We start from the raw sequence: 27,819 nt of genomic DNA, 5'->3' as shown, positions 1-27,819 counted from the left end.
ATAATAAAATATTTATAAGTGGTATGCGGTCGAAGCCGCAAGTGGTCCTCTGGTCAATACTAAAGTTGAAGAGTTTTTTTGGATTATCCCAGGAACTAGTTCGAATTGAAAAAAATATTTTTGCGTAGGATAGCCTATCTATCGAAGAAGCTATAGGCTTTGTTACTTTACGTTGAGCACCATCAGAGTTTAAGAGCTTCGGTTGTTTTCTATGGTAGAGTGTCTTGTATATGCGGTGCTAAAATATTTTAGAACATAATTCTTAATTTTTAATAATTCTTAATTCTAATTTTTTTAAATTAGCTTCTCGTTTTTTTCGTAATTTTTTATCATTACTTAAACAGATTTTTCTAGTCTTTACTAAAGCCCTTACCTTATTTTTGCTAAAAAAATAAACAATAAGAAAATAGAATAATCGCATAATTAATACATTTGTAATTACAACCAACTCTTACTTGCGGCTATAGGAAATAGCTCCAAGGTAACTCTATCCGCAGGTATAGGGGATTATAGCGAAACAATTTACATGATGAGGCCCTCATGGTACAGGGGCACGAGGGTGTAAATGTAACGCGATGATTGTGGGTTCAATCTCCACTTGGGGGAATGAATTATTATTTCTTAATATTTTCATTTTATCGCTCTGGCTTCCACCGCTCACCATGCTACACCTCGAAATTGAGGAACGGAGTGTCTTAACACTAGGTTTCCCCTGTCCATCTGTGCGGAATATAGTGTGAAGCTGATTGACATGATGTAATATAGCTTATATATAACCTTCTTCAATAAGTTATATAACCCTAAAAGATTTTTTCAAGTCATCAGTTCCTAAGGTTAGCGTGTTCAACCAAACAAAATATCTAATTTTATTTTATTACTATAGTATTATTTATAAATTAATATTTAAAAGTACACTTAAAAGGTGATATTTTGCACTTTAAAGGCTACGTAATTTAACTTTCTGTAAACATATAATTTGTCACAAATTTACTGTATTTACAATGTAAAAGTTCATTTCGTCCATAATTACTTTTTAATGATTCTACAGTGTGTCAACTTGAATTTCAATATTTTAAGTAATAAATTATAAAATTGTAATAACTGAGAAGAAATTATTTAATTATAAAAACTAACTGTAAGCTCGATGGCGGTGGGTTCGATATCCTTTCAAGGGAGTTGAATTTATACGTTTCTTTACTTTGGTAGATAAATATTCCGAATTAACTAATATTGGGATAAACTCATAACAACGATACGGATACCTACTTATAATATCATTTTATTCGTATATTCTATTATATATTTTTCATTCTGTCCCGCGGGAACCCTTTATCATTGGGATAATATTTTCATTCTCCTGTCGGCCTTCCTAATACGAATACTATTATGAACACTCACTTAACTTATTTTGTGATATTTGTAATGGAACTAATTTAATATAATGTTAGTATTATTAGTATTATTTTATTTGAAATTTTATGTGCTAGAAGAACATTTGTTGATTCTTTACACTTTCATAATGAATAATGAAACGCTACGGCATATTTTTTTTCAACCTTACACTATATCCTGTATACAGCAGAGTAAGTAGAGAATATAATCTCCTCTTTCCGCCCGATGAGAATCGGTTGCATAGAGCATAGACAATCATCGCGGTCGCAGTCAATAATGGGTGAAAAGTAGGAAACGGAGAGTCTAAACACTGGATTCCCTCCGCCTACCCCGTTACACGTGTTGTTGCTTTTTTAATAACTAAAAAGAATCATTGTCTACTGTAAGTTGTTTCTTGGCTAAAAACAACTTCAATAAAACTACTAAAACAATAAAACTAGCTCAAAAGAGCCTTCTCTACGTAGTAGGTACGAATTAGATCTAAAATATGTTTTTTTTTTCATATAGTTATCATCTTAATAAAATATTTATACTATAATCCTGAGGCCAGTGGTGGCGCAGGGGCCCAAAATGACTGTAAAAGCGACTGTGAATTGAATTGGAAATGAAACATTTAATATTTTCATTTCTTCGCTCTGGTGTTGGGGCAAAGCACGGCGTTGGGTTCCACCCCGTTCGCAACACGTAATGTCTCTTATTGGCATAACCTCAAATCCTAAGAACTAGTTTCTATACAAAATGTGAAAATAAACATTAAGAGAAAGAAAATATCAAAATACTCGTAAAATATTTTTGAACTTTAACTACAACTTATATTATATTTTTTAACTAATATATTTATGTAAAAAAAATAGGTTAGGATAAAGCGGGGCCGCGTGATGCTATGCAAATATCTACCTACACCTGATTTTAGACCTTTCGTTGAAGTAAAATATAATAATTATTATATTAAATTGTTCCTTTAAAAAGGTTAGAAGTCTTTATAATAATAATCTATATTTTAATTTTATTAGATAAAGAAAACCAAAGTCACTGACATTGCACGAAGAATCAGCACGCTGAAGTAGAACTGGGCCGGCCATGTCTCCAGACGTACCGACGGTCGATGGAGCCGATATGTGTTAGAGTGGAGACCGCGCTTAGGCAAGCGTAGTGTAGGACGCCCTGCAGCACGATGGACGGACGATTTAAAGAAGGTGGCTGGCACCGGATGGATGCGAGAAGCCCAAGACCGCGATAGTTGGCGCTTGATGAGGGAGGCCTACGTTCAGCAGTGGACGGCGATAGGCTGATGAGAGAGAGAGAGAGAGATAAACAATCGCGGCGTTATGTTCTGCGACTCAAGACGGTATGCCTTAGGAATTCGGTGGAAAGTGGGACGGAGTATCTTAGCACTACGTTACCTTGCATAAAAAATGTAGACATATAAAAACACGTATTAATCCAATATTATAAAAATTTTGTTCAATTCAATATTAGAAAAAATTGGATTGGATTTATAACAAAATGGAAAATAATAAGTAAGTGTTCTTGATTAAGGCTACTGCTTATTGGCTCTACCGGTTGAATAACTCGAAAATGAATATTAACTAACATCTTATAACACCTGCAAATCCTCTGATGTTACACACAGTGGCAGCCGGCGTTGACCACGTACCATTTACAAGTCACCTAGCCTTTCTTATAAAGAAATACCAAAAACACACACTCAAAGCCAATTTTTTTCAATATGAACCAAAAAATTTGCTAAAAATCGCCAAAATTCCAATTTCCACACATACCAAAGGCCAAAATAAAAATAATTGTTCGGCGCATGGCGAACGCTTACAGGGAGTCAGCAGGGGTTGGTTTAAAGTTGGCTGGAGATCGGCGAGGTCCGGGCGGGGCGCGGAGCCCGCACTGTCTCGACAACCGCCTCGCTGGGAGCACGCGTCCCTACCCTCGAGAGGCTCGTGCGTGGCGTACCATGTAAATATATACATATAACAGTAAAAACAAGACGTCAAACTGTTTTCAACTGTTTTAAAAGTTTTCAAAAGGAAAGGCGGCCCCGCCGGAGAGCAGCCAAGCACTTCCGGTGAGTGGAGAACTATTTTTTTTTTAAATATTACCGCGCAAAACTTTGGCCCGGAAGTGAAGTGTGTGCGGGAGACGCGGGCCCTCAACAGGTACGCGATATCGAGCGAAGACACGTTCTTTTACTTTCCGTTCAAGCTTTTATCCTGGGAACATCCGCCATTTTATCACGGATTTGCAGGCGACCAGATTTACCCGTAACAACTAACTGTTGCGCTCGAAGGCGTTAGTTTCTTAACGTATTCTCGGGGTTAGTTCACGCATTTTTTGTTTTTATCTCAAAATTTACTTTACTTTTAAATTATTTTTAGCATTTATTATTAAATTTTCTAGTTGTTATTAAGAAATTATGTAAATTGTAATTGAAAATTTAAATTTGTTGTGAATTTTTAATGGGGAAATTTGAGTTTCTAATTCTTATGTTGAATTAAGTCCATCAATGAGCCCCGACGCTTAGGGAGTCTCAGTAAACAAAATTAACATAAAGAATAACAATTAAGCGGTTTAAGGAATTGGGCGTTTTCTAAAGATTTTGTTTAATTTAATTACTTTTTTTGGTAAATATTTTTAATTATAGATACTGTATTTTAAAAGAAGTTTATTTACTTAATCTTAATATATCTTCTAAAAAAAATCTAAAAGGAATCTTTCTACTAAGATAAAGTTATAAGAATTATAATATGATTTTCTTAAGATATAAAATAGAATAGGTTCATATGGATAATTTATCAGACATAATTTTAATTTGGGAATCATATTTTAAATTTAAAACATTTGCCGTAGAAGTAACAGGCCGTCGTGATACAGGGGCACATGGGTGCGATAGAAAACGGGACGGTTCTGGGTTCGGTTCCCACTCGAGGGAATGAACTATTCAATTTTTTATTCTAGCTCTGATAATAGGATAAAGCACCAAGTTCAAAGGTTCCCTCTGCCTACTTTACTATGAGTGGTAAAGTGTGAAACTAAGAGAAATAAACGTATATTTCGATCTCTGAAGAGATCTAAGCTTCATTATACATTTCTTTTTCTCGATTAGAGTAGGCGGAACCTAGGTTAAGGTATTCATCACTTTCTCACGTCGTGGAACCTTTCATTTTAGCGTATACTCTCTATTATAAACAATCACTTAAAAAAGAGAATGTAAAAACCATAATACAAATATATATTTAAAAGTAAATATTAATTGTTTATTGAAAGTTTCGAAATATTGCAAAACGTTTCTCTATTAGCTGTGAAGCAACCAACAAATTCCTGGTCTAAGACTTGAAATGACTTCATTAAGAAGTAATTAATTGTTGTCGGGGTGCCCGACGACTTTATTTATTGTTTTTGCTTATTTCTTCAGTTATTCTAATATGGGTAGGTAAAAAAAAATTAAAACCAAATTTAGTATTTAACTAATATTATGTCAATCTTATATGTTTAGTTACAGTAAGTTAATTACAATTAATTACATAAGGTTAATTTTACAATCTGTCAGCACGACGTTTGACTATGAACGATGGCAATGGGTTCAATTCCTTATCGAGGCAATGTAATATTTTCATTTTCACTCCAGCAACAAGACAAAGCGCGGCGTTAACTTCAATCTCTCAACACGCTACGTCTCAGAAACTGGGCGGCAACTGGGAAACGAAATGATTTAGCACTAGGTTCCCTCTACCTGTTCTGCTATAACCAGGAAACAACGTGAAGCTGAAAAAATGTTAATTTAGAAGAAAAAAAGGACATTACATGTTGGATAGCGGGACTCAACGCCGCGCTGGGTCCAACAAAATTGGGGAATTACTATAATATCCAAATATTTCTAAATTGAAATATTTCTAAATTGAAAATTGAATCTGCATTTACGCTTTATTAACTATTGCTATTAGGTAAATAGTAATTTTGCTCCAATGAACCAAAATAAAATTTACATCAATTTAGACCTGCAATTGTTATTATTGAATCATATTATTTACTCATTTAAATGACTTTAAATTAAATTTTATTTAAATTTATATTTCCATTTCTTTCGCTCTGGCGTCAAGGCGAAGCACGATGAAATATATAAAGCTATTCTTTGCGCTACATGCTGTATTTCGCAAGTAGTAGGGGAAGCTGAGACAACTTAGTGTTAAGACACTCCATTCTCCGTTTTCTACCATTCATCAGCACCATCCGTTTTTCATTTAGAGGCGGAACTTAATGACTTACCTTGTCTTGCCAAACTAGGGAAATGACAATAATTCAATCCGATCTGAGTGGGAATCGAACCTACAACCGTCCCGCTGCGCCACGATGACCTCGAATTTAGTCAATAATAAGACACTTATTTTTATGCCAACATTTTAAATTAAGTTGCATTTTCGTTCTCGCCGATCGTTATTATTATCTAGTAAAATGAGCTTAAGAAAAAGCTGTTAAAGCTAGTAGGGGCTTCGTAAATCAAATGTGATTTTTTAAACGTAAACTATCGCACCAAATTATTTTATATAGGGAAATGGTTATTTGCATATTAGCGCTGTATCTTAGGTAGTGGTAGTGGATTTGTTTCCAGAATGAAGATATATTTATATACTTTTTAACTTCACGCTGTATCCCGCAGCATAGCATAGCAGCTGGGTAGGCAGAGGGAACTTGGAAATCTAGTGTTAAGATACTCCATTCCCCGGTAAGATACCTCCATTCCACACTTTCCACCGAATTCTTGCATTGAGAAATCAGCAAAAAGTGGGGAGTGGATTGTCTTAGCATTAGACTTCCTCGGCCTACCCTGCTATGCGGGATACTATAATAAGAATATTATATTTATTTTTTCAAAATCAATATTTGCTAAGGAATAGCGCAAACTATTTTCTAGCTTACTTAAGGCATAAGGAAAAATTTAAAACGCTTACGTGCAGTGCTAGGTTAAAACTAGGGTAATAGGATTTTAAGTATATATTTTTATGACCAATTTCTTGAGCTTGGGTGTGTATTTTATATGCGTGGTTGCCTCTGTAGTAATTTACATGTAAAAACGAATGATGGGTATGCGTTTGAGTAAATGTTTGTATATGTGTTAGGATGAGTGATATATAGATGAGTTCACATGTGGGCTGGGGCTATATACTTGTATAGATGGGTGTGCATGTGGAAGGATGTACATGTGGATGGGTGTACATGTGAAAGGATGTGCGTGTGGATGGGTCTGGATATGGAAGGCTGTACACGTGGACAAGTGTACATGTGGACGAGTGTTCATGCGGACGAGTATAGGTACATGTGGACGGGTGTAAATATGGATCGGTATACTCGAAGAAAGTGGGGATCAGTGTAGACTAGAGGACGTATTGGATACGGGGTAATATAGTTTACCTCTGGTTACCTATGTTGCCTATTTGAACAGATGAACACGTGGCGCAGGGGCCACAAGCGTGTGACTGTAAACGTTATGGGTTCGATTTCCACTCGATGAAATTACATATTTAATATTTTCATTTTCTCGCTCTAGTGACGACAAAAGCGCAGTGTTGAGTTTAGCTGCTCAATCCGCATAGCCACCAGAATTCAACGGAAAGTGGGAAACGGAGTGTCATCACACTACGTTCCCTCTGCCTACCCTCCTTTATGCGGGATACAGCGTGAAGCTAAATAAAATAATAAAAAATATAAGTATAATAGACTATGCATATGCATCGGTGTAATCATGGTTGAGTATACGCATGTAGATTAGTGATTCTGTAAACGTTTGCACCCGTTAATAGTGTGGTCTAGTGCGTTGGCGTTTTGAGGTGTTAGTTTATTAACTCTTCACGCTGGAGCCAAGCGAAACTCTTTAATTGATTTAGTATGCGTTTATTATTCTGGTTTATTTATATATATTTTATAAATAAATTATTATATTGTAGTTAGTATAGATAAATAATTTGATGTACGAGTGTAATATGACGAAAATTATCGTTTCTGTCTTGTTTTGTACAATCAAATTAGACAATTGGTAAAAAGAAAAGGAAAGATTTATTAAGGAAAGATTTTTATGGATTCTATTCCCACAACCGCGCAATGGCTAAAAAAATGAAATATCATTCCAAGTAGGCATTGAACCTACAAACGTCGTTAGCAGTTACGGCACTGTGCCATAGCGCCTAACTAAGTTAGAACTTGATTTATTAATTATTATTTGGCTTCATCCGACGCCTTCAACTGGGATCGCTTTAATTAAAAAGTACATAATTATGTAATAAGAAAAGTTTTGAAAAAAAATCTCCTTCATATTGTTTTTGGCTCAATTAAAAATGTTTGATGAAACTTATTAAAGAAATACCGCGAAGCTTTCTAATTTTTTACGATTTAGCTTATATAATTTTTGTTAGCGAATCATCATATATTTTGTATCGTAATTGTGTGTGCATAGATTTCTTAGATAATTGAGAAATAATTGCTTTTTTCGATGCTTGTAGGTTTGATTAAATCTAACATGGCGGACCATGCAAGATGGTGGAATTGTTATTTTTTTTATACTTAAAATATTTTATTTTTTGATTTACTTTATTTAAAAATTAACTTAAGCTAGATTTTTTACACTCTGTTTTTATTTGCTTTCCCTGCAAAAGTACTAAACGATTTGTGATTCAAATATGTACCTACTTTAATTTGCTTAAATGAATTCAAAACAATTTATATATGTCAATAAACAAAGAGGCCGTTGTGGCACAGCGGCACAAGGGTGTGACTGTAACGCGACGGTCGTGGGTTCGATCCCCACTCGAGGAAGTAAAATATTTATTTATATTTATATTTTTATTTCTTCGCTCTGGTGTCGAGGCAAAGACCGGCGTTGACTTGCGCCACTTAACATACAATACCTCCAGAATTCGGCGGAAAGTGGAGAACGGAGTGTCTTAACACTAGGTTCCCTCTGCCTACCCTACTATGTGCGGGATGCAGCGTGAAGCTGAACAAACAAAGAAAAACCCGAAAAATAAAATTCAAATCTACAATAATATTATAAAGTTGAATAGTTCGCTTGTTTGAACGAACTAATCTCAGTAACTACTGGTAGAAATTGATAAATTTGACGGCAAGTTCTAAGGATATATCGCATTATGATAATCGATTCGATGTAACCACAGTACTTGCGGGCAGAGTTACCTCGGGCGCTTGTGTCATACACAATTCTTAGTTATTTCCATTTGATCAGGGCGAAGCCGCAAATAAAATCTAGACTAATCTATAAATATACGAGGCCTGTAAAACCGACTGGTTGTGGGTTCGATCCCGACTCGAAGAAATGATATATTTATTTAAATTTATATTTCCATTTCTTCGCTCTGGTGTCGAGGCCAAAGCGCGGCGTTGTGTTCTGCCACTTAACACGCAATCCCTCCAGAATTCGGCAGAAAGTGGGGAACGGAGTATCTTAACACTATGTTCCCTCTGCCTACCTGCTGTGTGCGAGATACAGCGTGAAGCCGATATATTTATGATAACCTCCTTTTCTTACAGAAGTCGGTTAAAAATGTAACTGATCGCTGAATAGGATAGATATTTCAGAAAATCAATATTTGTTAAAACAATATTTTTTAAAAGTTTCATCTGTATGTCTGTGTGTTTTTGCTCGCTGATGTCAGAAACAGCTTAACCGACTTAAATACTATCAAAGAATTCATTCATGATAATAATAGAACACGAAATATTAATATTAGAACACGAAAATAATATAGATTACTAAACAAATAATTGTATAGTAAAAATGGCCGAAGCCGCGAACAGATCCCAAGTATATAATAAAGACTAACCGGTAAGTCAATATATTAGATGCCATACGTCCAGGGCAATAAAGTCTTGTTATCAAATATATTGAAGTCTCATAAACTTATAATGGAAATTTATAAAAAGGTATTGTGTAAGTTAACAAGGATAAAATCATTAATATAGGATTTTATATATATACTTTCATAGTAGCTTAAAGCTTTTTCTCGCATATAAAGGTAGGCAGAGAGAAATTAGTGTAAAGACACTCCGCTCCCCACTTTCTTCACAGACATTGAGTGCTGAGTGGCGGAACTTAACACCGCGATTTGATTACCAGAGCGTGGAGATGAAATATTAAATATAAACTGGATATGCAATTCAAAACTAACACGTTGAACTGTTGAGGATTCCGTCATCATCATCATCAACCTTTACTGGACACAACGCGGCGTGAAATTTCGCCTCTCAGCACTTAAAGCCACGAATTCGGACGGAAAAGAATAATCGAAATATACTCTGTCCAGATAAATATAATGCGGCGTTGAGTACCGTACAGTTCCGTACGTAACACGTACATGTCTGAAACGGGAACAAAAACATAATATTAACTTAATTTTTTTCTTAAATGTAAAACGCGAGCAAAATTTAATGATAAAACAATCTAATAAATATCCAATATATGTATATGTTGTGTCAAGGGCGTGGTACGGTTAGAAGCAAATATTGAACGGCGGTGTAACCCTACAGGTATGTATGGAATGGCAGTTATGCCGAAATTGTCGTGAGCGGATCTTAGAGGAATAAAAATGAAGATAGATAGCGATTATAATATAAATCATTCGTTTGACAAGAACTGAATTGCAGGTAAAATAAAAAACAGGTTGTGGGTTCGATTCCCACTCGAGGAAATGAAATATTTAATATTTTTTCCCTCTGGTGTAGAGTTCCGCCATTAAACATGCAATGCCTCCACAATTCGGCCTCCAAAAATTTCGAATGGAGTGGAGTGTCTTAATACTGTGAATAGTTGAGTGGAGGAACGCCGAACTAAATCTTTCATAAAATACTGTAATAAGTAATTACATCTTTGTAAAGAACTTTTAAAAGCTTTTCTATCTTAATTGGCTGTAGAGCTTTAAAAATATTCGAAATACACAGCTTAAATAAGGATAATAAATTTTTTCAAATCATATTAGTAGGATTATCCTTAGAACGTAATTTACTCAAAATTAGCTATACCCTTCTTTAATTGAGGCCGTCACGGCGCAATGGAACAGTAGTGACAGTAAACACGGCGGTTGTTAGTTCGACACCCGATGGAATGATTATATTAAAGTTAGTTTAATTTTCCCACTCGTTTCGGCGGCGTTTAGTTTCACCACTTACCACATCGTCTCGAAAATTGAGCGGAAGATAGAGACTGTAGTGTTATGATACTTAGTTTTACTGTACTGTTACTTTAGCATTATAATTAAAAGGGGATGAGCCCCTTACATTTGAAATATAAAAAACAAATCCACTAAATGGTTATAATAGCGTCTCTTACACTCAGTGTATTGGCATTTGATCCAATACTACGAATGCCTACGTTTTCTCTGTGGTTTGATAGAAAATTGCATTGTCACAGATCTGATAGAAAATTGAAGTAGAAAAATTCTAGTTCATTCGAAAACGATTCTCATAAAGCTACCAGGTTAAGCTAAAAATTCCCAATAAAAAAAGACGTGTTTTGTTAAACTGCTCGCAAAAATTATTTATTCGAACAGTATTATATATTAGTACATATAACCTACGACCGTAAAAAGAGGATTTTATTAATTTTTAATGGAAAATATTTGGTGGTCTTGTTATGTATAGGATTTTTATAAATTGTTATTTATCTTTAAAGAATTTCCCATATATTGCACCATTATAATAACAACAATAATGGAAAGCGGACTCGGGGATATTTTTTTTTTAAGTTCATGACGCATTTTGTTAGAAGTTTCATTTGTTTAAGATATTTATTATGCTATGGTACTATTACAATTTAGTCAATCAAGACAACACATTTAAAGACACGATTTTTTTTTTTCTTAAAGCCTTCTTCTTTGTATAGAAAAAAAAATGTTAAAAATACTTTAATAGTATGAACTTGAGGTTTTAAACTGTGAATTTGGAGTGTAAGTGTTAAATGACATTCAACTTCATTTTCACGCTGTATCCCGCACACAGCAGAGTAGGCAAGGGGAAGCTGATTAGTATCGATCATATTTATAATATACCAAATTGTATCGTCATAATTGACAAGGAGACATAAACTGAGTAATTTATACAATTAAATTATAATAATGGATTCTGTAAGCTGATGTCGAGTTAAATCATTCTATTCTATTCTACATTATTGCATAGAAAATGGAAACGGCCGTGACCTCTATGCCTCGACTTCGCCTCGAATTATTTTTGGTAAATCTAATTGGTAATGTCAGCTCTATTACCTTTATTTAGTTTTTTTATCTTCATACTGTATCGCGCACTTAGCTGGGTAGTCAGAAGGAACCTGAGAACACAGTGTTAAAACACTCCGTACCCATTAAGATCCGCTCTATAAGCTCGGCGCTTTGAAACGTTACCACAACGAGGAAATAAAAGAAAAATATTAAATATTTCATTTCCACGACAATAGCAAGTTTGAGCTTTTGCGTCACGACTGGTGCTTATTTAATTAGTTTGTTTATTTTATTATACTGGTTGCATAATAGTATTGGGTTCAGAGCTCGTGCTAGGTAAATTACATTGATGTTGTTAACACTAGAAGATTGAGACCCCCCTAGAACCGCCGTCGTGACAAATTTGTCCCATTCTACTTATTATGTTGATTGTTGGTATAATACAAAAAAATATTATTAAAATAATTCGTAAAATATGTAGACCATCTTTAATAATCAATTCTTATTCTTTAACAAACATAAAAGTACCAAAAAACAAAACACAAAGAAAGAATCAAATATTTCAAATACGTTCTAAGGCCGTGACAACTAACTGAATAACTTACAAAATTATAAGTTATTGAAATTAGTTAATATTATTATTAGGCCAAGTAATGCATTAATATATTCTTCATCAGTGATACATCACAGATGATTTATAACATTGCGTGGTAATGCCTCCAGAATTCGGCGGAAAATGCCAGCGGAGTGCATAGCATAGCACTAGGTTCCCAGGTTCCCTCTACCTACCCTACAATTTCCCACATTTGGTATCGAGTGTTTTTCTGAAATTCAAGCTTAGCTTAGTCATCCTTTCATCTGATACCTCACTTGAACTAATGGCAAAATTTAGTATTGACACCAATTTTACCCCACTTTTCGGGCTATTATTTTTTTAAATTTATGCATAAATGTATAGTTTTCAGATTTTTTCCTGTACTAGTACTACATGTAGATGCTAGCTGCCAAATTTCATAATTCTAAGTTAACTGAAAGTACCTTATTAATTTGATTCTCTTTATAGTGTCGAAATACACGTTTTTTACTATATAAATGGTCATATCTTTTTTTAAGGCCGCTTTTTCAGGAAATCAAGGGACTATAGATCATCATATAGTTGATATTCATATACTCATATGAATATCAACTCGATTTCTCCAAGCATTCATGAGATAAAGGCACAGACAGACGGATGGACAAAAAAATGATCTTATAAGGGTTTTATTTTTCTTAAAAGCTACAGAACCCTAAAAACTTAGGCATTGACTGCTAAACCTACTATTCATTTTTTTTCCGCCTCCGCATCGCCCTTTCACCTCCACCTCGTCCCCGAGGCATGAAAATATGTCAAATTATACCCTCAAATAATAAAAAAATAATGGCGGGACAAAAATGACCCAGCGGCAGTTCTAGGTAAATCTCATTTTTTTTTCAAAAAATATGACTGCTATAAAATTATTTATATTTTTAATTAAATAAAGGTGTAAAATTGGTAATAGTCAAAAAGTTTCATCTACATGCATTAACAAATAAAAAAGTTATATACAATCAAACTTGCGTTTGGGACAAAAATGGGACGGCGGCGCTTCTAGTGTTAACTATTCAATATCTTATTTACATATAACCTTCTAACCTGTGGTAAGGTATGTTCATTGAAATAAAAACAAAATGAAAGTTAAACCATAATTATGTTTTGACAGTTTTCTATTATAACATTTAAAAATACATTGTTATAATTAACAATGATAATATATTGCTAAATAATTGATAATTAAAAACACCAAAATAGCTCTGAAACTTAAACTAACACCAAGTAAAGGGTTAATAATTTTCAAAAGGCTGTTCAGCCTAAATCATACTTAAAACTAATCTCAATTAAGTTATCTTTCATTTTGGTTCATCGTCTTCGTGGCGCAGTTAAAATACGTAAACATAGATAATTGAGAGTTCCTTTCGAGGAAATGATCTTATCATTTCTCCCTCTATTAAAACAAAACGTAGCGTTGAGTTCCGCCACCAACACGCAATGTCTTGAATTCGGGGAAGTAAGCGGAGAACGATGCTTGATAAAACTGTGAAGCTGGCTAGAAAGTGTAGAAAAAGCTTTATTTATAAATGTGGTAAGATATAATTCTACTTATCTTTAATTAAAAAGAAGAATTAAAGATGCCAAAAGTAATTAACGATGTAATTGATACACTAAACTATATTGTCCTTTGATATCTATGAATATTATAATAAAAGTATTATTTTCTCGTCGGCTTCGGCGTACGTTAATCGAAACGTATAAGTTCCTTATTGTTTTTCAATACAAACATGTGTTATATCTGAAAATGTAAAATAACTTGAAGTGGACGTATACAAAATTGAATTGAATTTGGTATAAATTTTTTTTTACATATATTTTTTTTGTAAAACATATTAGATTAAATTTTAATTTAAGAATAGATTTACTTTAAGCAAACAATATTCATGTAACTGAACAAACAAAATATTGTATGAGTATTTTTGCCTGAAAATAAAGAGATTAAAAGTAAAATAAAGAGGCTTAACAAATAAAAATAAAAAAGATAAATTATTTTTTAGGTAAGACATTCCGTTCCAAAATTTCTGCCAAATTTCCGTAACTTAAAGCACGGCATTGAGTTCCTCCACGCAATATCTTCAAAATAAGGTGGCAAGAAGAGAACAGAGTATCTTAACACTACACTGCTATATGGGGAATCTCCTACACTGTTACATGGGAAAAACAGCGTCATGCTAAAAAAAGTAAACATTTTATGCAAAAAAAAGAAAAACAGAGAGACGAATCACTATATATCCCTTATAAACTAAACTCAAACGTACTGTCTACACATTTGTCACGTCTTAAAAAGCATCTAAACTAGACTAGCATAATTGAAAGGCAAATATACTGAAGAAATCGACTAGCAAGTTAATTTACGAGTTCACTTTACTAAGAGTAGTCCCGACTGTTCATCTATATTCAGGGCTTGATATAAACCACTTAGAACATGTATCCTATGGACATCAAATTAAGAATGTTTCTAAGTACAATTTATATATATATAATTACTTTTTTTAACATCACACTGAACTCTAGGCCGTCATGGCACAGGGCGTCGTATGACTGTAAGCGCGACGGTTTTGTGTTCGATTCCCATTCGGGGACATCGTTATTTTTAATATTCATTAATATTCTAATTTCGTACTTCGGTATGGTACCAATGCCTCAAAAAAATATACTTATTAAATATACCTATAAACAAATATACTTATTTAATTATTTTCTTACTAAATCTATATCTTTAAGTAAAATATAAGTACACCGGATTAACGTTACTTCAAGCTCAAATAATCCCGAAAACATGAAAGAATTCGCCTTTGACTCAAACAAAAGTAAATAAAATATAGAGACGAAAAAGAAAACGAAGGAAATTAAATCCTCTAACTTTTTCTGTTCAAGAAAATAATATTGAATAATACTTCAAAGATCATGTTTAAAATGGATGGAAGCTATAAAAAATCAATCTTATTGTTTTTTATAGTATCTGGGCGGGAGACCTAGTGTTCAGACACTTCTTTCTTTACTTTTCGCCAAATTTCCGAAATATAGAGATATAATATTGTTAGAAATCGGTAGCGGTTAACGTTTTTTAAAAAATAATATAAAAACACATATCGTCTATATATTTCTAAATTATTCGGAGAGATATTCTACATAATAGCAACAAGTGATATGTATCGCCCAATAACAAACAATACTTCACACGAGTTTCCTTCCAATAAGGGTCGTTGCCTACAAGCAACTGCCTCGATTGACACAATCCTCTTTTACATGATTTTGCTGACAATATATACAAATATTCGCGCTCAATTAGATACAAAATTATTGTAAGCTGCTACGGTATACAATAGTTAACACAAAGCCCGGCTTCCTCGGCGGAAGAGAAATTATCGGGTAATATTTACGCGAAACGGACTTCTTTTAAATATTAATTTTGTTTTAAGTTTTATTTCGTCATTAATTCGCACCGCTCCCTAGGATTGAGAGAGCTAATTTAAACTCTTTCTGGTTGGTCGGTCCTTTGCACTCAACTATTGGTAGAATTTATTGGAGAAAATACACATATGCAGCTTATTTTAGCTAGTTCAACGGACTCCTTAATGGGCCTGCTCCGCTCGCGATGGAAACCGGGCTTCATACTAAATGTCCTGGCAACAGGTAACCTAAATAGCTTGGAAATTACTATACGACTAAACCGAACAATTGAAATCAAAGCCGATTGAAGTTATGATATAATTTGTTCATTATAATGTTTTTTGTCTGTATCTATTTAAAATTCTTCTGTTAAGTGTTACAGATAATGCACTGATGAAAATACTGGGCTTAGAAAGATAAAAAATGGCATGTCATATGGTTATAAAAAGACTTTCACTACTCAACACGTAATGTCTGTCGAAAATGTTACATAAAATGGATAAAGGAGTTTCTCAATATTAGGGTTACCTACCCTGTCTGCTTACCCTGGTGTATTCGGGAACATTATTTAAAACTGTAGCAGGAACTAATTAAAATTATTTATATATTATGATCTCTGCCTAGTTCTGTTACCAGAACTTAATTTTAAAAATCGTTAACGGTTTTATCTCTCTATTCTTTATAGGCAATTAGGTTAATGGACCGCTATTTCTGAAAAGGAATAAATGTGCATTTCAAACACACAACTGCTCTGAGACAGGAAATTTACATAGGTCCGAGTAGATTGTGCAAATCTATAAAGGATGTACCAATAGTCGTAATATTTTTCCTTTTTCTTCTTTTATCTTAACGATATTTATTCTGAACATAGCAGGGTAGGCAGAGGGGACACGGGAACCTAATGCTAAGATACTCCGTTCTCTCGAATTCTGGAGACATTGCATGCTGAGTGTCAGAACTCAAGAGCAAGGAAATAAAAATATTAAATAATAAAAAAATATTAAATATTTCATTCCCTTGAGTAGGAATCGAGTCCTCAATCATCGCGTTTACAGGCACACTCTTGTGGCCGTCCACCACGACAGCCTCGTTATATATCTGTACTAGTCTCTATAATTTATATACATCTATATGTAATGAAATTACGTACATACATACTATTATATATATACATAATACATCTATCTACTGTTGCATTAGGCATCTACGATATGTGGAAACACATTCAGTTAGACAGTGTTTTTTACCATTCTATTTTTAAAGTTCGATGCGGTGTTAAATTCTCTTATGCACATAGCACCTTTGACCCAAATCGTGGGAAATCCTTCCGATGAATGGAATGACGAAAAAACTGATCTTTAAAAAAGATATCGTGGTTAAAGGAAACGCAGTTTAAAGTGTTAGAATTCATTGCTTTTAGTATTTTTTTTTATTTTGGTTCTAAAATTAAATGAGCACTGGATAGAATTTCAATTTTTTCAATATTTATAAGGCTATTCGCATTTAGCTAAGTGGTCCGAGCCTTTCAACTTTAACTTTTAACTTTCGATTTTATCTAAAAAACGAGACTTGATATGTAAAAAACCGATGTATAAAATATAAGTTTATTACAAATATAGATATTGTTTTCTTACAAAATAAAACTTAAAAACATAATAATATACAAATGACGCACTCAGAGAAATTGATTAATTTTTAATTGATATTAAATAGAAGCAAATATTTATATGACGTTTGAAGAAGTCTAGCTACTTTGACCATATAACTGTTTAAAGCTACGTTTGTTTAATGAAATGAAAAATATATAGACTTGTAAGATATATGTATTCGTATGCTTTAATATTACTTAAAAGATATTTGTCATCTCTCCGTCCGTCCGTAAATTAAATGTATTATTATTATTATGTATTCTAATTATAACAAATTTAAGCTCATTAAGCCAACTCATGTAATTACTAATGAAACGTCATGACATATCAATTAATATCGCTTGCCCGACAGTCAGGAGCCAATGTCTGTAAGCATTTACGTCATCATTTGTTTAATTTTCTATATATAACTCTCTTACGTAACAGAGAGTTGAGCTCTCCGTTTTTTTTTTTTCATTTCATTAATCTTTACCAACATTATAGAGGTAAAGATTTTGTTTGGTTGAACATTTACTAGTACGAATTATCTTTTATTGTATTGGATAGTTGTTTTGATAGCTCACTGTGGTGGCGGTCAGAATAAGCGTACACTTAAAATGCATTACACAAGTATTAGTTATTTCTAAGTATTATCTATATATTATATAAAATCGAAAGGTCACTCACTCATCAAGAAATCTCAGAAACTATATGTGCTAGAAATCTCAAATTTTGCATAGGAGTTACTTATAGGACGTAGGTGCTCGCTAAGACGGGAATGTGCAATATTCGACTTCTAAGGGGACTTCTTGTTTTTGGGGTCGAAAGTTTGTATGAAACTTCGTTACTACAATTGCTAGGAGTCTCAAATTTTGCATAGACGTCACTAGGCCGTAGTCATGGAGACAGAAATTACGTTCACGCGGGTGTAATCGCTAGCGGGCGGCTAGTTAATATTAAAAGTTAAAGTTAGAGAAAGAAATGAAAATATTATTAAATAATAATTAATTCCACCGAGTTGGAATCGAACCCACTACCGTTGCGTTTACAGTCACGCTTGTGCACCTCAGCCACGACGTACAAGTGCTTTATAAAAAATGTGATATGAATAGAGATCTTATGAGAAAAATTCTTGAGATGCTTTTACCGACCTCAGATATAGAAGCGTAGGGGTGACCTTGTAAATTATAAATAAATTTACTTAGAAATATTCCAATAGTCCGCAAGTCGAATTATTATAGCGCAATACAGACAGCTTTTAAACTTTTATTAGAATTCTTTTCTTATAAATAACTAGATATAAATAGGTGAATAAACGTTAAGTAATGTTACCGTAGTACCATTAAGGCTTAGCGGCACAGTATCTTGTCCTCTCGGGGGAATTGATTATTTTCATTTTCTCGCTCGTTCTCGCTTACAAGATGGAAGCGTTCTTAAAAGTTATTGGGTGGGTGAGAAACGGAGTGTTTTGACTCTAGATTTCCGCGCTCATACCCATCATCACCTCTATACGGGATACCGCGTAAAGTTATTTTTTTATGTAGGTAAATAATATTTACGTATTTCCAGCATCGTTTGTACCTAATATAGCAGGGTAGGCAGAGATTCCAGTATAAAAACATTATGATAAAAACAGAGGATAGGAACACAAATAGGTATTATGATAGTGTCTGGCTATAAATACGATGAACGACTCTAGACGACAGGGCTTGTGGAAAGTGGAGAGTGTATTGATGGTAGATTCTCTCCGCCGACCCTCCTTTGCAAGATTAAGATTAAAGACTGAAACTGCATAAAAATATAACGTAGATATTTCTCCGAATAAAATATTATGACAAATGCACTTCAATCACAAGGAATATGACTTTACAAAGACAATTTAAGAGTCAATTTAGACACTATATTACATGGCTGTATGAACAATTGGCAGAAAACTAGGTCGAACGAATGCTAAAACGGAAGTAGGCGATTCCATCAGTTCACACCGTCACTATTGGAAAGACGAAATACACAAACTTTATAAGATCTTTAATTTTCACGATTTTTACATATTTTAATTAGGTTAAGGTTAGGTTTAGGTAACCTAGTTTTAAGACACTCTGCTCCGCTCCCCACTTTCTACCGAATTCTGAACCAAAAAAACATTAATTTTAGCGCATCAATGTATTATGTAAATCAGTTTTCATCCACCTGGGCGAAAGCTGGTAACTTTCAAGATAGCTCTCCTGTGGGCGCATCGCTGTCTTAGACACATATTAAATAAACTATAAATAATAATAGTAAACTATAATTAATTAAATAAACTATAAATATAAATAATAGTTGCCTACACTCACACTAAGTTTTCTTTCGTCTTTAAGAGGTAACTTTATCGCTAAAACAGCAAGATATTCAAAGCAATCTTAAAGTATAGGAAAGTTGGAAATTGGATATATATTAGTTAAATGTTTCATACTGAGTAAAAATCTGAAATATTTTTTATTCATATTTAAAATAATAATTATAAAACAACATATTAAATAAAACGAGTAAATTGATTAAAAGATGATTTTAACAGTCTATTAGTATGAAATTATATAATAAACTTTTAACATATAATAAAATCGTAACTGGATGGTGTCTGTACATGGAAGATATTGAAGAAAAATATTTTTTTGACAATATAATGGAAGATATTTTAGGAAATCTATTACTGAACAATGATTTTTAAATATTTTATCTTTTGTCGGTTTCTCTGTTTGTCTGTGCCTTTGTTCACCCTAATCTGAGAAACGATTTTTCCGATTTAAATGCAGTTTTTACTTTTGTATTTAAGTAAAAATCTTTTAACATTTAGTATTTCTTTAAAAATATAGATAAATGCCGCCAATAATAGATTTTCTTATACATCTGCCATGTACAGACAGCGATGAGTTACAATATTATTATATATAGATAGATTTTTAAGAATAACCTTCAAATCAATATACTAAATAGTGTTTATAGCACTTTCATCTTTCACTACCCACTAGTAACACTAACATTGAAAACAAAATACTTTCACTACGCAGAAAATACATTTTGCTGAGAAAATTGTAGCAATTTCCATTCGTGTTTTACATTTTCACATAACATAAATCTTATAACCTGCGATAGCATTGGCCTAGTTAGGATGAAAGACGAGTTTTGCTCCCATATTTGAATATCTATTTTATATCCGCATCTCTAATGTTTATTAAGCTAGATGAGAGAAATAGTGAATAGTTTCTCCGTTTTCTACTTTCCATAAGAGGCCGTCGTGGCGCAGTGATGTGGCGTGCGACTGTAAGCGCGACGGTAGTAGGTTCTATTTCTACTCAGGGAAATGAATTATTTAATATTTTCATAGGTGAGCAGACGTAGCGTGGCGTTGAGTCCGCTATTCAATATGTAATATCTCAAAAATTCGGCGGAAAGTGAGAAACGGATTGTCTTTGCACACATTCGCCACTTTCTTATTATTTCTGAACCTCATAATTTATTCTGCGTATAGCAAGGCTAGCTGTGAACACCCATAAATTTGTGCTTTACCATAATAAAAAAAATAGCAAAAAAATTATTTCTACATAATTATGAATGTTTTTATGATTTAAAGAAATCCAATATTGTAAAATAAATTCAAATTAATCTCAACTTTCAAATCAAATCTAAACTCGGCAGAAAGGGGATGGAAAGTCTTAACGCTAGGTTCCCAAGTTCCCTCTGCCTACCCTGATATGTGCGGTAAACAGCGTGAACAGCGTAAAAAAAAAACAATTTATTATTGAAAAACAATATGTCTATAATAAAGACTCTATTGAATAAATTACAAAAATTCTCACCTTCAAAGTGATATCATAGAAAATGCGCTACATTCGAGAGCTTACGGCACTCGCGGCACCACCGAGCACGACTGCGGAAATATAAAGAGGAATTTGCCTCTTTTCTTTCATTCAAAGCAATATTATTTTAAAAAGGTTTTTATGTAAATTTTAAATGTTTTTTTTTTATTTATTTCAAGATAGTTTCTTGTTGTTGTTATTGATTAAGATACAGTTTTGTCATAACGATTGGTTTTTTTAAACAATATATCTAAATCTAAGTAAGTCTAGTCGTAAGTTTTTTCTTTATTTTAAGATATAATATGAATAGTAAATAATATAATTTGTGAACACTCCCTCAAGCAGAATACTGTACATGCAATGCAATGGTCGTTCAAAAGACCATCACATGAGGGCATCGTGACGCAACGGCACAGCATCTAATTGTAAAGGTGACGGTTGTGGTTTCGCTTCTCATCCACAACTGTCAGCGCCTCAACAAAAGGTTCTCTCTGCCCTACCAGCTCTATGGATTCTACGTGAAATTAAAAAACACCATATCACCGATCTTTATGAAAAAACGTAAAAAGAGGGATAAATAGTAAATAGAGAGAAAAAAAAAATAGTAAATAGAGGGTTAAAATTATATATCTTTTTAATTTATAAATTGAATGAAATAAAACAAAAAAATCTATAATAAGAAATGCTAAAATACAATAATGAAACCTATAATTAAGTCGGTTAAGCCATTACCGAAATTAGCGTGAACAAACCCACAGACAAAATAAACAAAAAGGTAAAAAAACAGATAAAATTATTTGTGTTTGTTTCTATAACGTTATTTAAATGCCACCAATATTTTTTCTTTTTTTTTCTTAGTTACCTTCCTCTTCTTTCTACAGACACCAATCCGTTACAATTTTATTATAAGTATAGATAGATAAGATAGATATAGATAAGATAACTATAGATACACAAATCGATTGGCAAAAATACATCATGTTATCCAACGTCTGTATGAGGCCGTCTACGTACGCTCGTAAGTTACTCTTTGGACGTGCGTTCAATAATATTTACCGTCGCTCTTAAGGTCGAATCAATAATAAAATACTAGTAGTCTTTAGCTGCGGCTTCGCCTGCGCCGCCAGTTGCGCCTGAGAAAGCCGGGGTACTTAGTGTTGAGACACTCCGTTAATATAAAGGCACTTCCGTTCCCCACTTTCCGCTGAATTTGTGTAGTGGCGGAATGCTACGCCGCTACCTCAAAGCGACAAAAAGAACGTATTAAATAATTAATTTCCTCGAGTGGGGTTAATTTTCATATGATTATTAATTTTCATTATTTATGAATTGGTAAGTCAGCCTCGGTGACCGATTCCGACTCACCCTTAACCGGTTATTGTTTTATTTAATTTTATTTGTAAAATATAAATTTTTAATCCACAAAGAACTTACTAAGTGACCAAGTAAAATGTTGTTAAAAGCCGAAGCTAATTTTGAGCTAGACCAGCGTAATAATGTAAAATTATGAGCAATGAAAAATTCACAAGCTTGTTCGCTTTATTTCATATTTTATAAGGCGAAACTTTTAAACCTTCACACACTTAAGCCATGTTTAAAAGGTTTTACCGATACACGGCTTAGTATATGTTTTGACCTTTATGTTATGTTTGTCGATTTAGTTAAAATCATCGTATTCTTGAGTGACGGAATTTAACGCCGCACTATATCTCGCCTATATAATATTAATAGAAGTAAGGCGCGACGCGTCGACGTTCGCCACTTAACTCGGAATCTATCCAGATGTACTCCAAGAGAACGGACTGTCCTTACACTAGGTTCCCCTTGCCTTTCCTGCTGTGTGCAGGATATAGCGTGAAGCTCTAGATATACAGATAAAGATTTATGAAATAAATATTATATTTCTTAACTTTATCACTACAAAAACTAACCCATCCCAATGATTATTCTCCCTCCACCTTTATTATACATCAATAGTGGTACTTGTAACTTAGTAAGCATATAAGTTCCATTTAAGTGGTACTCGCTCTTGTTTCCACAGATATTGAAGTTGAAATATTTTCAAGGTACGAACAGCCCTAGAGATAAGATTCATAAAAACTTTATAGATTTACTTATAAGTAGTTGTGCCCTCATCATTTAAGTTAAATTGTATTGGTTGAGCTTTGTTTTAAATTGAAATATACAATATCCGTACCTATATTATAAGTTTGAAAGTAACTCGGTCTGTCTGTCTGTCTTTTACGCAATCAGGGCCAAATCACTAATTTAATTGTGATAAAATACTCATATAGAGATACTTGAGGGTCTCGGAATAAACATAGGATACTTTTTTTCTCATATTTCTAATATTTTCGATATATACCAATATATTAAAATACTTATTAATTTGACATGCAATTTATTCCGCCATATTAATAACAACCGTTGCGTTGCTAAGCAACAGTTTGTTGTTATAAAACGTCACCCAAAATGAGCTTGCATAACGCATCTCTCTATTGAAAATTGAAAATAATTTCCTAAATATATTTAATAAATATTAGTATAGTTCAAGCGGGCGTAGCCGCATTCAGGTCCACTAGTATGTAATATAATCGTATTCAGGTATAAATATGCTTAACTAGCGGTCCGCTCGCGGTTACACCCGCGTGAACTATGTTATTATTAATTTCCGTCTCCATGGCTACGTCCTAGTGACGTCTATGCAAAATTTGAGACTCCTAGCATTTGTAGTAACGAAGTTTCATACAAATTTTCGACCCCAAAAACAACCCCTTAGAAGTCGAATATTGCAAATTCCCATCTTAGCGAGCACCTACGTCCTATAAGTAACTTCTATGCAAAATTTGAGATTCCTAGCACATGTAGTTTCTGAGATTTCGTGATGAGTGAGTGACCTTTCGATTTTATATATATAGATATAATATGCGTTATATCTGTATAGCGAAGACGAAAAAGATCAATATCTAATATCCAGTTCGATCTTCTCTAAGTAATTAACGTTTATAATGTTCTTATTTATATCCCTTGTATTCTATTTATGGTGCAATTAAGTAACTTCAATTCTATTCTTATAGTTCTTGTAATAACGAAGAACAGCTAAGTTGTTCAGTGACTAAACGGCCAAGCCACACATCCTAAATAAATTGGAGAGTTTATGAAGTTAGGACTTGTACATAGAGTTAGGGTGTGCATAGTTAGAGACTTGGCTCTACGTTGTACGAGTAACTACAACTTTTTGACAATGCAAGGCATGTCTTGGCAATATTTTAATAAAGGAAATCTCGTATTAAGACACTCCTTTCTCCACTCTCCGCCGATTTCTGACGACACTGCGTGTTGAGTGGCGGAAGTCGTACTTTGCCTCGATACCAGAGCTAAGGAAATGGAAATATAAATTTAAATAAATATTTCATTACCTCGAGTGGGGATCGAGCCCACTACCAATCGATTTTGCAGCATACTTTATGCCTCTGCACCACAACTGGCAACATACAATTGCTTTATTAACCGCTATTATTAAAATTCCATACATATCAAATAGTATTTTCATACACACATTTCAATACTTTAACTGAATATGTAAAGAAAGTGTCAAATGAACTTCATTCATAATATGAATTCAATAATGACTGCATTGATTATGGATTTATTAAACATATCTTGTTTACAATAAATTCTTTGTTTTGGTTTAAAATTATAAATGAATTCGTTTTAGTATCAGTTGCGTGCCGCATCGCCTAGTGTAAACGGAGTGTCTCCTCTTTCCACTGCATTTCTAGACATTGTGAGTTGAGTTATATAAATAGAAATAAAAATATGACGCTGTGTATGTATCATCATCATACTTCTGGGTACATGTCTAACTCTTTTGCAGTCGCAGGAGTTCGACTCTGGAATGAATTGCCCGAGCCTATTCGGAGAGCTCCCTCTCGTAAAATATTCAAACGCCGGGTAAAAGAATCCTTTTTTAAAAAACATGTAATTATATAATTTTTTATTTATTTTTAAATTACTATTATTCATTTAAATGTATATAATGGTTTGTTGTATATATGTAGCTATTTTTTATTTTTATATAGTGTATATATATATATAATATTTTATTAGTTTGCATATATTATATTGTATTTATTATATATATCTGTATGTATTTTCAAAATTGATATTTTATTTTTAATTTTTTTTTTTTTTGCACGCCTACACTTTTTGTTCTCCCACATGACAGGTTGGCTGGTAGAAAATGCTTGTTAGCGTTAAGCCCGCCTATTGTACATTTTTTATCTTTTTTGTGCAATAAAGAATATAAATAAATGTATTGAAATCGAGCGAAAAGTGCAGAGAGTGTTAACACTACATTTTATCTACCTAGGCGGAAGTTGCAGAAGGCGGCAGTTAACAACATAAAGTAATTTTTAACTCATACTCTATAGTATGCTATAAAAAGCGGCAAAAAAAGTAAAAACAGCTATATTTACATTTCTCACCATTCGTTTCTCAGAATATATTTGTATAAAAATATATAGATGTTAAATTACCTCTAAAGGCCTTGCCCTTTTAAAAGCAATTTATAAATATAAGACGTTCAAAATACATGATTCACGTGCGTATTATATAAGAGGAACGAACGAAATGAGGAAAAAATGACAAATTCTGTATAATATTATGAGTTCCATTCAGTATATTTCCGTTCATTCATTCTAGTTGATTTACATTTATAGAAATATTATAAAGCTTGGCTATAACGTTGGTTTGATCGTTTATCGATGACGATATATCTATATAGAATAACCAATTTCAGACACATTACGTGTTGAGTGGCGAAACTCAACGCCGTGCTTTGCCAGATGAAGGAAACGTAAATAATTAATATTATAATATTAAATTTGCAAATAACATAATTTTTTAAATAATACTAACTAAGACTTTCAGTTCTGAAGATAAGATAAGTGAAAATAATATATATCTACACATAATCACGCAGGCCAGACATGGCACAGTGGCTCAAGCTTGCGACTATAAATACGCCAGGGGATTGTGGGTTCGATAGCCACTCGAGGAAATTAAATATTGAATATCTTCATATCTCCGCTCTAGTGAAGCAAAGCACCGTTTTGAGTTCCGCCACTCAACATGTACTGCCTTAAGAAATGAGCGAATAATGAGGAACATAAGAACGGAGAGTATTAACACTAGGTTCCTTCTGTCTGCTCTACTATGTGCGAGATACAGTGTGAAGAAAAAAAAATCATTAACCTTTCACAACAATGGAAATCGAACTCACAGCTACCGTTTTAATAGTCATACATTCTTCATAAATGCCATTAAAATTTAATTTAAATATTATCAACCTAATAAAAGGAAGGCACCCGTATCCGTAGCATATATTTCATAGGGGATACTTTGATTTCGTCCTTCCTTCATACACAAAAGGCCCAGTTTCTGTTCTATAATAATATACTCTAAGATACCCACATTATGTCTGTATGAACGAGGATACAAAGTAAATTATTTCTGTAACTTCTATATTTTTTTCAGTATTATTGTATAAAGGGATAAACTTATTTTAATTATCTATAAGATGAGGCCAGTCATCGCACCGAGGCACAAGCGAGGTACTGTATCGTGACAGGTTCGATTCTCACTCTTTCTAAGAGGCAATATGCGGCGCTGAAATCCGCCTCTCAACACACAATCCCGCCAGAAAATCCCCACTTTGCCCGTGCCTTAATGCGAAAAAATGGAGAATCTTTAACCTACACCAAAAATATTCGAAGATATACAAAACATTTTTTTCAATCAATAACATAATTGATGAAGAACCTCTACGGCACTGTCTGTTCATAAGTTCAAGATCTGTAAACAGACAGAAAAGAAAGCTATTCTCGAATGAAATTAGAAGCTGTAAATAAGTAGGTGCTTACGCGGAATTATTACTTTTACAAGTAAATATGTGGAGCCCGTGTGGTCTGTAACAGGAATAACTTAAGCGATCTTATACTAAAGTATACCAATTTTTCACCAATTTTTCGTTAAATTTCTACCAATACGACCTTTAGGTCGTAAAATACTTACATGGGTACCTTTAGGTCGTAAAATACTTACATGGGTATCGTATTATTATATAAATAGGTTTTTTTATAACAATATTCCAAGAAATTAACAAAGAGAGCTTTTTTTAAAAAAACCGGCTTTTAATTAACAATTTACATATGTATACAACAAAAAAGTAATTTCCTTGGCATTTGGTATAACCTGTTGAAAAACCAACAGATATAAGCAAAATTGAAATAGCTAAAAAAATGAGAACAGAGTGTCTTAGCACTAGAAAAAATACACAAAATAAAACAAAAAAAAAACATACATATATAAAAAACATTTATCCACGCCACGGTTGGTGGTGCGATCAAAGACGACACCCGTGAAGTAGGCCCCCCCAAGCAATTATAAAGTAACCTTTTGTGTGTTTTCAAGCTATTCTTGATAAAAAGAAAAAATATATTTAGTTCTCTCTGCCTACCCTGCTGCGCGACACTAAAAAAAAGCTATACTAATACTATGAAGCTGAAATATGTGTATGGTTGGACGCGCTAATCTCAAAAACTGCCTGTTCGTATTGAAAAAGCATTTTGTGTCGGATAATACATTTCATCCATCCATCAGCCTTTCAACGTCCACTGCTGGACATAGGCCTCCCCTAATGCTCGCCACTC

The 27,819-nt window shown here is 33.3% G+C and overlaps 1 protein-coding gene across 1 annotated transcript in view; it reads left to right on the top strand.

The window, feature by feature from the left end:
- Positions 1-3,309: 3,309 nt before the first annotated feature.
- bma (SCY1-like protein bma) overlaps positions 3,310-27,819 on the top strand; it is a 123,804-nt gene continuing 99,294 nt past the window's right edge. Inside the window, exon 1 of the mRNA XM_085205882.1 lies at positions 3,310-3,469. The gene's annotated coding sequence lies outside the window, so the exon portion shown is untranslated. The remainder of the gene's footprint in view (positions 3,470-27,819) is intronic.

The sequence above is a fragment of the Heliconius melpomene genome, chromosome 21 (assembly GCF_056956725.1).
Source record: "Heliconius melpomene rosina isolate 202511_hmr_F chromosome 21, ASM5695672v1, whole genome shotgun sequence".
Classification (NCBI taxonomy): Eukaryota; Metazoa; Arthropoda; class Insecta; order Lepidoptera; family Nymphalidae; genus Heliconius; species Heliconius melpomene.
This window is presented reverse-complemented; position numbering and strand designations above follow the sequence as displayed.